General features: G+C 48.0%; 1 pseudogene; it reads right to left on the bottom strand.

The window, feature by feature from the left end:
• Positions 1-935: 935 nt before the first annotated feature.
• LOC135537104 (IQ motif and SEC7 domain-containing protein 3-like) overlaps positions 936-9,665 on the bottom strand; it is a 60,326-nt pseudogene continuing 51,596 nt past the window's right edge.

The raw sequence follows: 9,665 nt of genomic DNA, 5'->3' as shown, positions 1-9,665 counted from the left end.
TCTCCCCACCACCTTCTCCCTCCCACACTCTCCCTCTCCCTCTCTCCCCCACCACCTTCTCCCTCACACTCTCTCTCCCTCTCCCCACCACCTTCTCCCTCACACTCTCTCCCCCTCTCCCCACCACCTTCTCCCTCACACTCGCTCTCCCTCTCCCCACCACCTTCTCCCTCACACTCTCTCTCCCTCTCGTTCTGGGAGGTTCACAGACGCTCCATGTTTAAAACAACTATTAGAGGACAATATAGAGACGTCCCTTAATGACGACATCTGTGGTATTCTAATCTGGGGATCATGGCATACAGTTTCTCCCTCTCCAGGCTGATCTCGGCTTATGTGGATATGGACCATATAAGGGGAGAGGAGACAGCCGCAGATAAAAGAGAGAAGATATTTCTGGGCGCAAAGACAAACAGAAGGTGACAGGCGCTCTGCAGAACAGAGGCGGTTAACCACAGCTGCAGGGAGGGAGAGAGAGGGGAGGAAAAGGGCAGAGAGAGAGAGATGGTGTAAATAGAGAAAGATATGTTTAGTGTGAGAGATGTAAATAGAGAATGATATGTGTAGTCAGAAAGAGAGAGAGGCAGGGAGAAAGAGAGAGATGCAAGCTGAGAGCAGTGAAAAGCATTGAGAAACTTACAGAAGATACTTCCCTTTTTTAAATTGGGAGAACAGAAGAGGTCTTTCTTTTCTCATATATTTTTAAGCCTCCTTGTAATAAAGTGCTGTCTCATGGTGAGATCCATGATTGTAAACCCCCACCCTTATGTGTGTGTGTGTGTCATGTAAGAGCATTGTTTGTCCATGGATGAATTTTTGTCAGTTCACTCCCATTCGCCGATCACTGGCTAGATGTTAGCAATAGCATCATCACCTAATGTCCACAATATTTCTTTCACTAACCCAGTCTGGGTGAGGAGGGAATGGTTGGGTACTCACACATTGAAAAGGTTGAGGCCGATGCGGTAGAGGCGCTTGCGCATGACGTCGGTGGAGAGTGTGGGCGACTTGCAGCTGGCCGGGTTCTCGCAGTGGTAGCGCGGCAGGCTGAGGATCATGGCCTGCAGGGCCTCCTTGGATGAGGCCTCCGATGCCGAGCGTGCCTCCGTGGAAGTGCTGTTGCTGCAGCTTATCTGCTCGGAACTGGTTTCAGCCGTCTCCGAGCCGATCCGCTTGGCCTCCAGGGCCTCGGTGGATGGGGTTGCCACTGAGGGTGCACCATCCTGGGGTTGAGGTGGCTGGACGGGCTGGACAACCACCTCTGGGGTCTGTGGGTTGGCTAGTTTGTCCAGGGGGTCAAGGGGGTTGCTGGCCCTCCTCCTCCTCTAGCTCCTCTTCACTGGGCGGGGCGCAGGGAAGTCGGCGTCCTGTCCCTCTCCTTCTACCACTGGTTCCGGGGGCGGAGGGGGCTCGTGGGGAGGGACAGGAGGGTCTGTGGGTTCGGTGGGGATCTCTTCAGGGGAGGAGGGGAGTGTTTTTAGGTGGTGAGGGCGGGGGAGCGGTGGGCATGGTGGGGGTGGTGGCTGCACCCCCCTGCTGCTGCTGGACGCAGTTTCCCATGGAGACAGAGGCCGATGACTCCATGACGGAGGAGGACATGCGGAAGTTCTGATTGTCAATCTGAACGGTCACGTCGCGGAAGGCCATCAGCAGCTTGCTGGCGCTGCGGGGCAGGTCGCCTGTATTCTCCCCACCTGATATGCTCTGGAGAAAAGCCTGGTCCAACCCTCCTCCTCCCACTTCCCCTCCTCCCCCGGCCGCACTGAAGGACTCTGCACTGAACTGGTAGGCCCCTCCTTCCTGGAGGGAGCACATGGTCTTCAGGCTCCAGTTGCTGAGTGCGTCGTCGATGGACTTTGCCAACGACTGCACCTGCTCTGTGAATGAGTCCTCCAGGTCGGTCAGGGTGCCGCCCACTGTGGCGGGCAGTGATGGCGAGCGCACTAGGGGGATACCCGCCAGGCTGCAGCCTTCGGCCAGCGCCCGCTCGGCGGAGAAGCCCTCAGCGTTCTGCACGCGCACCTTGCGCATGGAGATGCGCCGCGGCAGGCGACTCTCCAGCAGGGAGTTGCGGATCTTCTCGAAGTTCTTGCTGAGCTGGTACTGGCGGAAGGCGGTCTGGATCTTGGTGGCAGCGCGGCGGGAGATGAGGTGGCCGCCGTATTTGTGCTCTAACATTTCGATCTGGAAAACACGGAGGAGAGGGAGACAGGAGAGGTATGAGTGAAACTGAGCTGCTTGGATATTTGAACGCTACATGCAGCAGTTGACAGTACAAGGCAGTTGGGTAACAAAACATTCTATGACATGAAGAGGGGATTTGGCTGTAGGCAGAGGAGTTGGAGATAAAAGCAGGGAGACAACACAAATACAAAGGACATCCATAATACCACTTACCACTTGGTTCTCCCTCAAGATGAACAAGATGCCATCTCTACACACCAGCATCCACATTTACAAAGACTTGCCCAGAATACCTCCTTTAAATTGCCAAAAATACAATGAATGTGATACTTTCCAATCAAATAAGGATGCAATTACTCCAAATGACAAGAGGTGACCATGACGACCTTTGAAACACAATGACATTGATAGGATCTAATGCAAATGGACATGAACCTGAACATGTAAACGTGTAAACGACCCAAAAAATGGTCATTAGAGAGGAAAAAATATTGGACACCTGAACATTTACTCAGAGCAAAGAAAAGTAATGGTGGGTGACAAGACGCTGCAAATGTAGCACCTACGAGACCCATAATCCTTTTGGTGTACAGCGGGATCAATCAGCACGGAGAGAGAGGCTGCCTTATAATTAACAAAGGTTTTACACTTTCAATATTCACCCTCCTTGGTGCACATAATATCAATATAAGAGCTGAAAGAGAGAGGGAGGTCAAGAGAGAGGTAAAGAGAGAGGGAGGTAAAGAGAAAGGGAGGTAAAGAGAGAGAGAGGGAGGTAAAGAGAGAGAGGGAGGTAAAGAGAGAGAGGGAGGTAAAGAGAGAGAGGGAGGTAAAGATAGAGAGAGGTAGAGAGAGGGAGGTAAAGAGAAAGAGGAAGGTAAATGAGGCAGAGGGAGGTAAAGAGAGAGCGGGAGGAAAAGAGAGAGGGAGGTAAAAATAGAGAGAGAGGGAAACAGAATGAGGGAGGTAAAGAGAGAGGGGGTAAAGAGAGAGAGGGGGAGATAAAGAGAGAGAGGGAGGGAAAGAGAGAGAGGGAGGTAAAGAGAGAGAGGGAGGGAAACAGAATGAGGGAATGAGTTAGACAAGAAAGTAAGAGGGTAGAATATGAAGGAGAAATGAAATGACAAAATGAAAGGTGCCTGTATGAAGGAGGCATTATGTGATAAGAATTATCAATTTAATAATAATAATTCTGTAATAAGTCTGTTTTAGGTTGGCAGTACATTCTATTATTCATAGTACATTCTATAAGCATAGTGCTCATGCAACACTCGAGTGGTTTAAGGGGAAAGTGCTATAATATATATATATATATACAGTGGCTTGCGAAAGTATTCAAAGTATTCACCCCCCTTGGCATTTTTCCTATTTTGTTGCCTTACAACCTGGAATTAAAATAGATTTTTTGGGGGGTTGTATCGTTTGATTTACACAACATGCCTACCACTTTGAAGATTCAAAATATTTTTTTTGTGAAACGAACAAGAAATAAGACAACAAAACTTGAAAACTTGAACGTGCATAACTATTCACCCCCCCAGAGTCAATACTTTGTAGAGCCACTTTCTGCAGCAATTACAATTAATTATCTTGGGATATGTCTCTATAAGCTTGGCACATCCAGCCACTGGGATTTTAGCCCATTCTTCATGGCAAAACTGCTCCAGCTTCTTCAAGTTGGATGGGTTCCACTGGTGCATAGCAATCTTTAAGTCCTACCACAGATTCTCAATTGGATTGAGATCTGGGTTTTGACTAGGCCATTCTAAGACATTTGAATGTTTCCCCTTACACCACTCAAGTGTTGCATTAGCACTATGCTTAGGGTCATTGTCCTGCTGGAAGGTGAACCTCTGTCCCAGTCTCAAATCTCTGGAAGACTGAAACAGGTTTCCCTCAAGAATTTCCCTGTAATTAGCACCCCTTATCATTCCTTCAATTCTAACGAGTTTCTCAGTCCCTGCCAAGGAAAAACATCCTCACAGCATGATGCTGCCACCACCATGCTTCACTGTGGGGATGGTAATCTCGGGTAATGAGAGGTGTTGTGTTTGCTCCAGACGTGGCGTTTTCCCACTGACCAGGGTCTTCAGCAGCATGGTATTATACTGTGATCATGTGACAGACCATATGACACTTAGATTGCACACAGGTGGACTTTATTTGGGGTGGGGTCACAGATACGTGGGGTCACAGATACGGTCTTCAGCAGCATGGTATTATACAGTATAGTATAGTAGGTCACGGCCAGGGTCTTCAGCAGCATGGTATTATACAGTATAGTAGAGTGGGGTCACAGATACGGTCTTCAGCAGCATGGTATTATACAGTATAGTAGAGTGGGGTCACAGATACGGTCTTCAGCAGCATGGTATTATACAGTATAGTAGAGTGGGGCCACGGCCAGGGTCTTCAGCAGCATGGTATTATACAGTATAGTAGAGTGGGGTCACGGCCAGGGTCTTCAGCGGCATGGTATTATACAGTATAGTAGAGTGGGGTCACAGATACGGTCTTCAGCAGCATGGTATTATACAGTATAGTAGAGTGGGGTCACGGCCAGGGTCTTCAGCAGCATGGTATTATACAGTATAGTAGAGTGGGGTCACGGCCAGGGTCTTCAGCAGCATGGTATTATACAGTATAGTAGAGTGGGGTCACGGCCAGGGTCTTCAGCAGCATGGTATTATACAGTATAGTAGAGTGGGGTCACAGATACGGTCTTCAGCAGCATGGTATTATACAGTATAGTAGAGTGGGGTCACAGATACGGTCTTCAGCAGCATGGTATTATACAGTATAGTAGAGTGGGGTCACAGATACGGTCTTCAGCAGCATGGTATTATACAGTATAGTAGAGTGGGGTCACGGCCAAGGTCTTCAGCAGCATGGTATTATACAGTATAGTAGAGTGGGGTCACGGCCAGGGTCTTCAGCAGCATGGTATTATGCAGTATAGTAGAGTGGGGTCACGGCCAGGGTCTTCAGCAGCATGGTATTATACAGTATAGTAGAGTGGGGTCACGGCCAGGGTCTTCAGCAGCATGGTATTATACAGTATAGTAGAGTGGGGTCACGGCCAGGGTCTTCAGCAGCATGGTATTATACAGTATAGTAGAGTGGGGTCACGGCCAGGGTCTTCAGCAGCATGGTATTATACAGTATAGTAGAGTGGGGTCACGGCCAGGGTCTTCAGCAGCATGGTATTATACAGTATAGTATAGTAGGTCACGGCCAGGGTCTTCAGCAGCATGGTATTATACAGTATAGTAGAGTGGGGTCACGGCCAGGGTCTTCAGCAGCATGGTATTATACAGTATAGTAGAGTGGGGTCACGGCCAGGGTCTTCAGCAGCATGGTATTATACAGTATAGTAGAGTGGGGTCACGGCCAGGGTCTTCAGCAGCATGGTATTATACAGTATAGTAGAGTGGGGTCACGGCCAGGGTCTTCAGCGGCATGGTATTATACAGTATAGTAGAGTGGGGTCACAGATACGGTCTTCAGCAGCATGGTATTATACAGTATAGTAGAGTGGGGTCACGGCCAGGGTCTTCAGCAGCATGGTATTATACAGTATAGTAGAGTGGGGTCACGGCCAGGGTCTTCAGCAGCATGGTATTATACAGTATAGTAGAGTGGGGTCACGGCCAGGGTCTTCAGCAGCATGGTATTATACAGTATAGTAGAGTGGGGTCACAGATACGGTCTTCAGCAGCATGGTATTATACAGTATAGTAGAGTGGGGTCACAGATACGGTCTTCAGCAGCATGGTATTATACAGTATAGTAGAGTGGGGTCACAGATACGGTCTTCAGCAGCATGGTATTATACAGTATAGTAGAGTGGGGTCACGGCCAAGGTCTTCAGCAGCATGGTATTATACAGTATAGTAGAGTGGGGTCACGGCCAGGGTCTTCAGCAGCATGGTATTATGCAGTATAGTAGAGTGGGGTCACGGCCAGGGTCTTCAGCAGCATGGTATTATACAGTATAGTAGAGTGGGGTCACGGCCAGGGTCTTCAGCAGCATGGTATTAAACAGTATAGTAGAGTGGGGTCACGGCCAGGGTCTTCAGCAGCATGGTATTATACAGTATAGTAGAGTGGGGTCACGGCCAGGGTCTTCAGCAGCATGGTATTATACAGTATAGTAGAGTGGGGTCACGGCCAGGGTCTTCAGCAGCATGGTATTATACAGTATAGTATAGTAGGTCACGGCCAGGGTCTTCAGCAGCATGGTATTATACAGTATAGTAGAGTGGGGTCACGGCCAGGGTCTTCAGCAGCATGGTATTATACAGTATAGTAGAGTGGGGTCACGGCCAGGGTCTTCAGCAGCATGGTATTATACAGTATAGTAGAGTGGGGTCACGGCCAGGGTCTTCAGCAGCATGGTATTATACAGTATAGTAGAGTGGGGTCACGGCCAGGGTCTTCAGCAGCATGGTATTATACAGTATAGTAGAGTGGGGTCACGGCCAGGGTCTTCAGCAGCATGGTATTATACAGTATAGTAGAGTGGGGTCACGGCCAGGGTCTTCAGCAGCATGGTATTATACAGTATAGTATAGTAGGTCACGGCCAGGGTCTTCAGCAGCATGGTATTATACAGTATAGTATAGTAGGTCACGGCCAGGGTCTTCAGCAGCATGGTATTATACAGTATAGTATAGTAGGTCACGGCCAGGGTCTTCAGCAGCATGGTATTGTACAGTATAGTAGAGTGGGGTCACGGCCAGGGTCTTCAGCAGCATGGTATTATACAGTATAGTAGAGTGGGGTCACGGCCAGGGTCTTCAGCAGCATGGTATTATACAGTATAGTATAGTAGGTCACGGCCAGGGTCTTCTGTGGCATGGTATTATACAGTATAGTATAGTAGGTCACGCCAGGGTCTTCAGCGGCATGGTATTATACAGTATAGTATAGTAGGTCACGTCAGGGTCTTCAGCAGCATGGTATTATATAGTATAGTATAGTAGGTCACGGCCAGGGTCTTCAGCAGCATGGTATTATACAGTATAGTATAGTGGGGTCACGGCCAGGGTCTTCAGCGGCATGTATTGTACAGTATAGTATAGCAGGTCTGACCAGGGTCTTCAGCAGCATGGTATTATACAGTATAGTATAGTGGGGTCACGGCCAGGGTCTTCAGCAGCATGGTATTATACAGTATAGTAGAGTGGGGTCACGGCCAGGGTCTTCAGCAGCATGGTATTATACAGTATAGTAGAGTGGGGTCACGGCCAGGGTCTTCAGCAGCATGGTATTATACAGTATAGTAGAGTGGGGTCACGAGGGTCTTCAGCAGCATGGTATTATACAGTATAGTATAGTAGGTCACGGCCAGGGTCTTCAGCGGCATGGTATTATACAGTATAGTAGAGTGGGGTCACGGCCAGGGTCTTCAGCAGCATGGTATTATACAGTATAGTAGAGTAGGTCACGGCCAGGGTCTTCAGCAGCATGGTATTATACAGTATAGTATAGTAGGTCACGGCCAGGGTCTTCAGCCATGGTATTATACAGTATAGTATAGTAGGTCACGGCCAGGTCTTCAGCAGCATGGTATTATACAGTATAGTATAGTAGGTCACGGCCAGGGTCTTCAGCAGCATGGTATTGTACAGTATAGTATAGTAGGTCACGGCCAGGGTCTTCAGCAGCATGGTATTATACAGTATAGTATAGTAGGTCACGGCCAGGGTCTTCATCGGCATGGTATTATACAGTATAGTAGAGTGGGGTCAGCAGCATGGTATTATACCACGGCCAAGGTCTTCAGCAGCATGGTATTATACAGTATAGTAGAGTGGGGTCACGGCTATGGTCTTCACAGCCAGGGCAGCATGGTATTATACAGTATAGTAGAGTGGGGTCACGGCAGTGGTCTTCAGCAGCATGGTATTATACAGTATAGTAGAGTGGGGTCACGGCCAGGGTCTTCAGCAGCATGGTATTATACAGTATAGTAGAGTGGGTCACGGCCAGGGTCTTCAGCAGCATGGTATTATACAGTAGTAGTCACGGCCAGGGTCTTCAGCAGCATGGTATTATACAGTATAGTATAGTAGGTCACGGCCAGGGTCTTCAGCAGCATGGTATTATACAGTATAGTAGAGTAGGTCACGGCCAGGGTCTTCAGCAGCATGGTATTATACAGTATAGTATAGTAGGTCAGCAGCATGGTATTATACAGTATAGTAGAGGTCACGGCCAGGGTCTTCAGCAGCATGGTATTATACAGTATAGTAGAGTGGGGTCACGGCCAGGGTCTTCAGCAGCATGGTATTATACAGTATAGTAGGTCACGGCCAGGGTCTTCAGCAGCATGGTATTATACAGTATAGTATAGTAGGTCACGGCCAGGGTCTTCAGCAGCATGGTATTATACAGTATAGTATAGTAGGTCACGGCCAGGGTCTTAGCAGCATGGTATTATACAGTATAGTATAGTAGGTCACGGCCAGGGTCTTCAGCAGCATGGTATTATACAGTATAGTAGAGTGGGGTCACGGCCAGGGTCTTCAGCAAGAGATGCTGATAGTAAATGATCTTGACAGAAAAAAGGCATATTTAGGAGAGGGAGAAAATGTGTTACTATCTGTCTCATATCTCTGTGGCCAAAACGTTCATTGTCAATCAATCAGAACCACTATCTGTGGGTGCAATTGAGATGCACTTTCGACTCTCTCTTCTACACTGAATAACCTGAAAGCTATTAATTGTGCCTGGAAATAAACGACTGTGAGATAAAAGGCAGTTCTGATTTGATTTGGGTAGGGATTTTAAAATGCATGGAACCTTCACCAACTCTCTTCACAGAACAATCAAATTCTATATATTTCTTGAGTTTCTTTGCATGTGATGGCTGTGGCAATCTCTGGCCTATGGATGTGCCAGTTATACCCTCTTCCAGTTAAACTGTGTTATATCCCCATGGATTGATCTTCATGTTCTTAAACTGATTCTCCATCTTGAGTTTCTCGACATATGTCTGCTCCAGTTGAGGACTTGAGGACAGGATCGAAATATATATGGAAGTCCGTATCAAATATCCCCCTGTGGCTCAAAGGCAATTGGGCGAATGGTTTTAGAAGGGATTATGGGGACACCAGGGGATCAACGTGAAACTTTCAACTACTACTCTGCAGTCCCAAGCAAAGTCACCTTGCATCCTATAGACTTCTATGGGGAAGAACAGATAGCCATGCAATAATGCACACTAGGCTTTGCAATTTGCGATAAGTGGGGTGGCTGCAGCGTGATGGCAATCTCGGCCCATTGTCATTTGGAGAACTCCATCCCCTTAGGAAAGGCTCTTTAGAAAAACCGGAAATGACACTGAGAAATCCATCTTATCTGATCCCTTTTACATTGCACTGCAGCGAGGCCTCTGTGAGAAAGGGAAGAGATGTTGGGAGAATATTAAAGTCTAATTTTGAATGAGCCTGGCCCTTTGTTATAGTCTATAGTCT

This window comes from Oncorhynchus masou, unplaced genomic scaffold (genome assembly GCF_036934945.1).
Source record: "Oncorhynchus masou masou isolate Uvic2021 unplaced genomic scaffold, UVic_Omas_1.1 unplaced_scaffold_711, whole genome shotgun sequence".
NCBI classification, from domain to species: domain Eukaryota; kingdom Metazoa; phylum Chordata; class Actinopteri; order Salmoniformes; family Salmonidae; genus Oncorhynchus; species Oncorhynchus masou.
The sequence above is the reverse complement of the archived record's forward strand: the minus strand, read 5'-3'. Positions and strand labels throughout refer to the sequence as shown.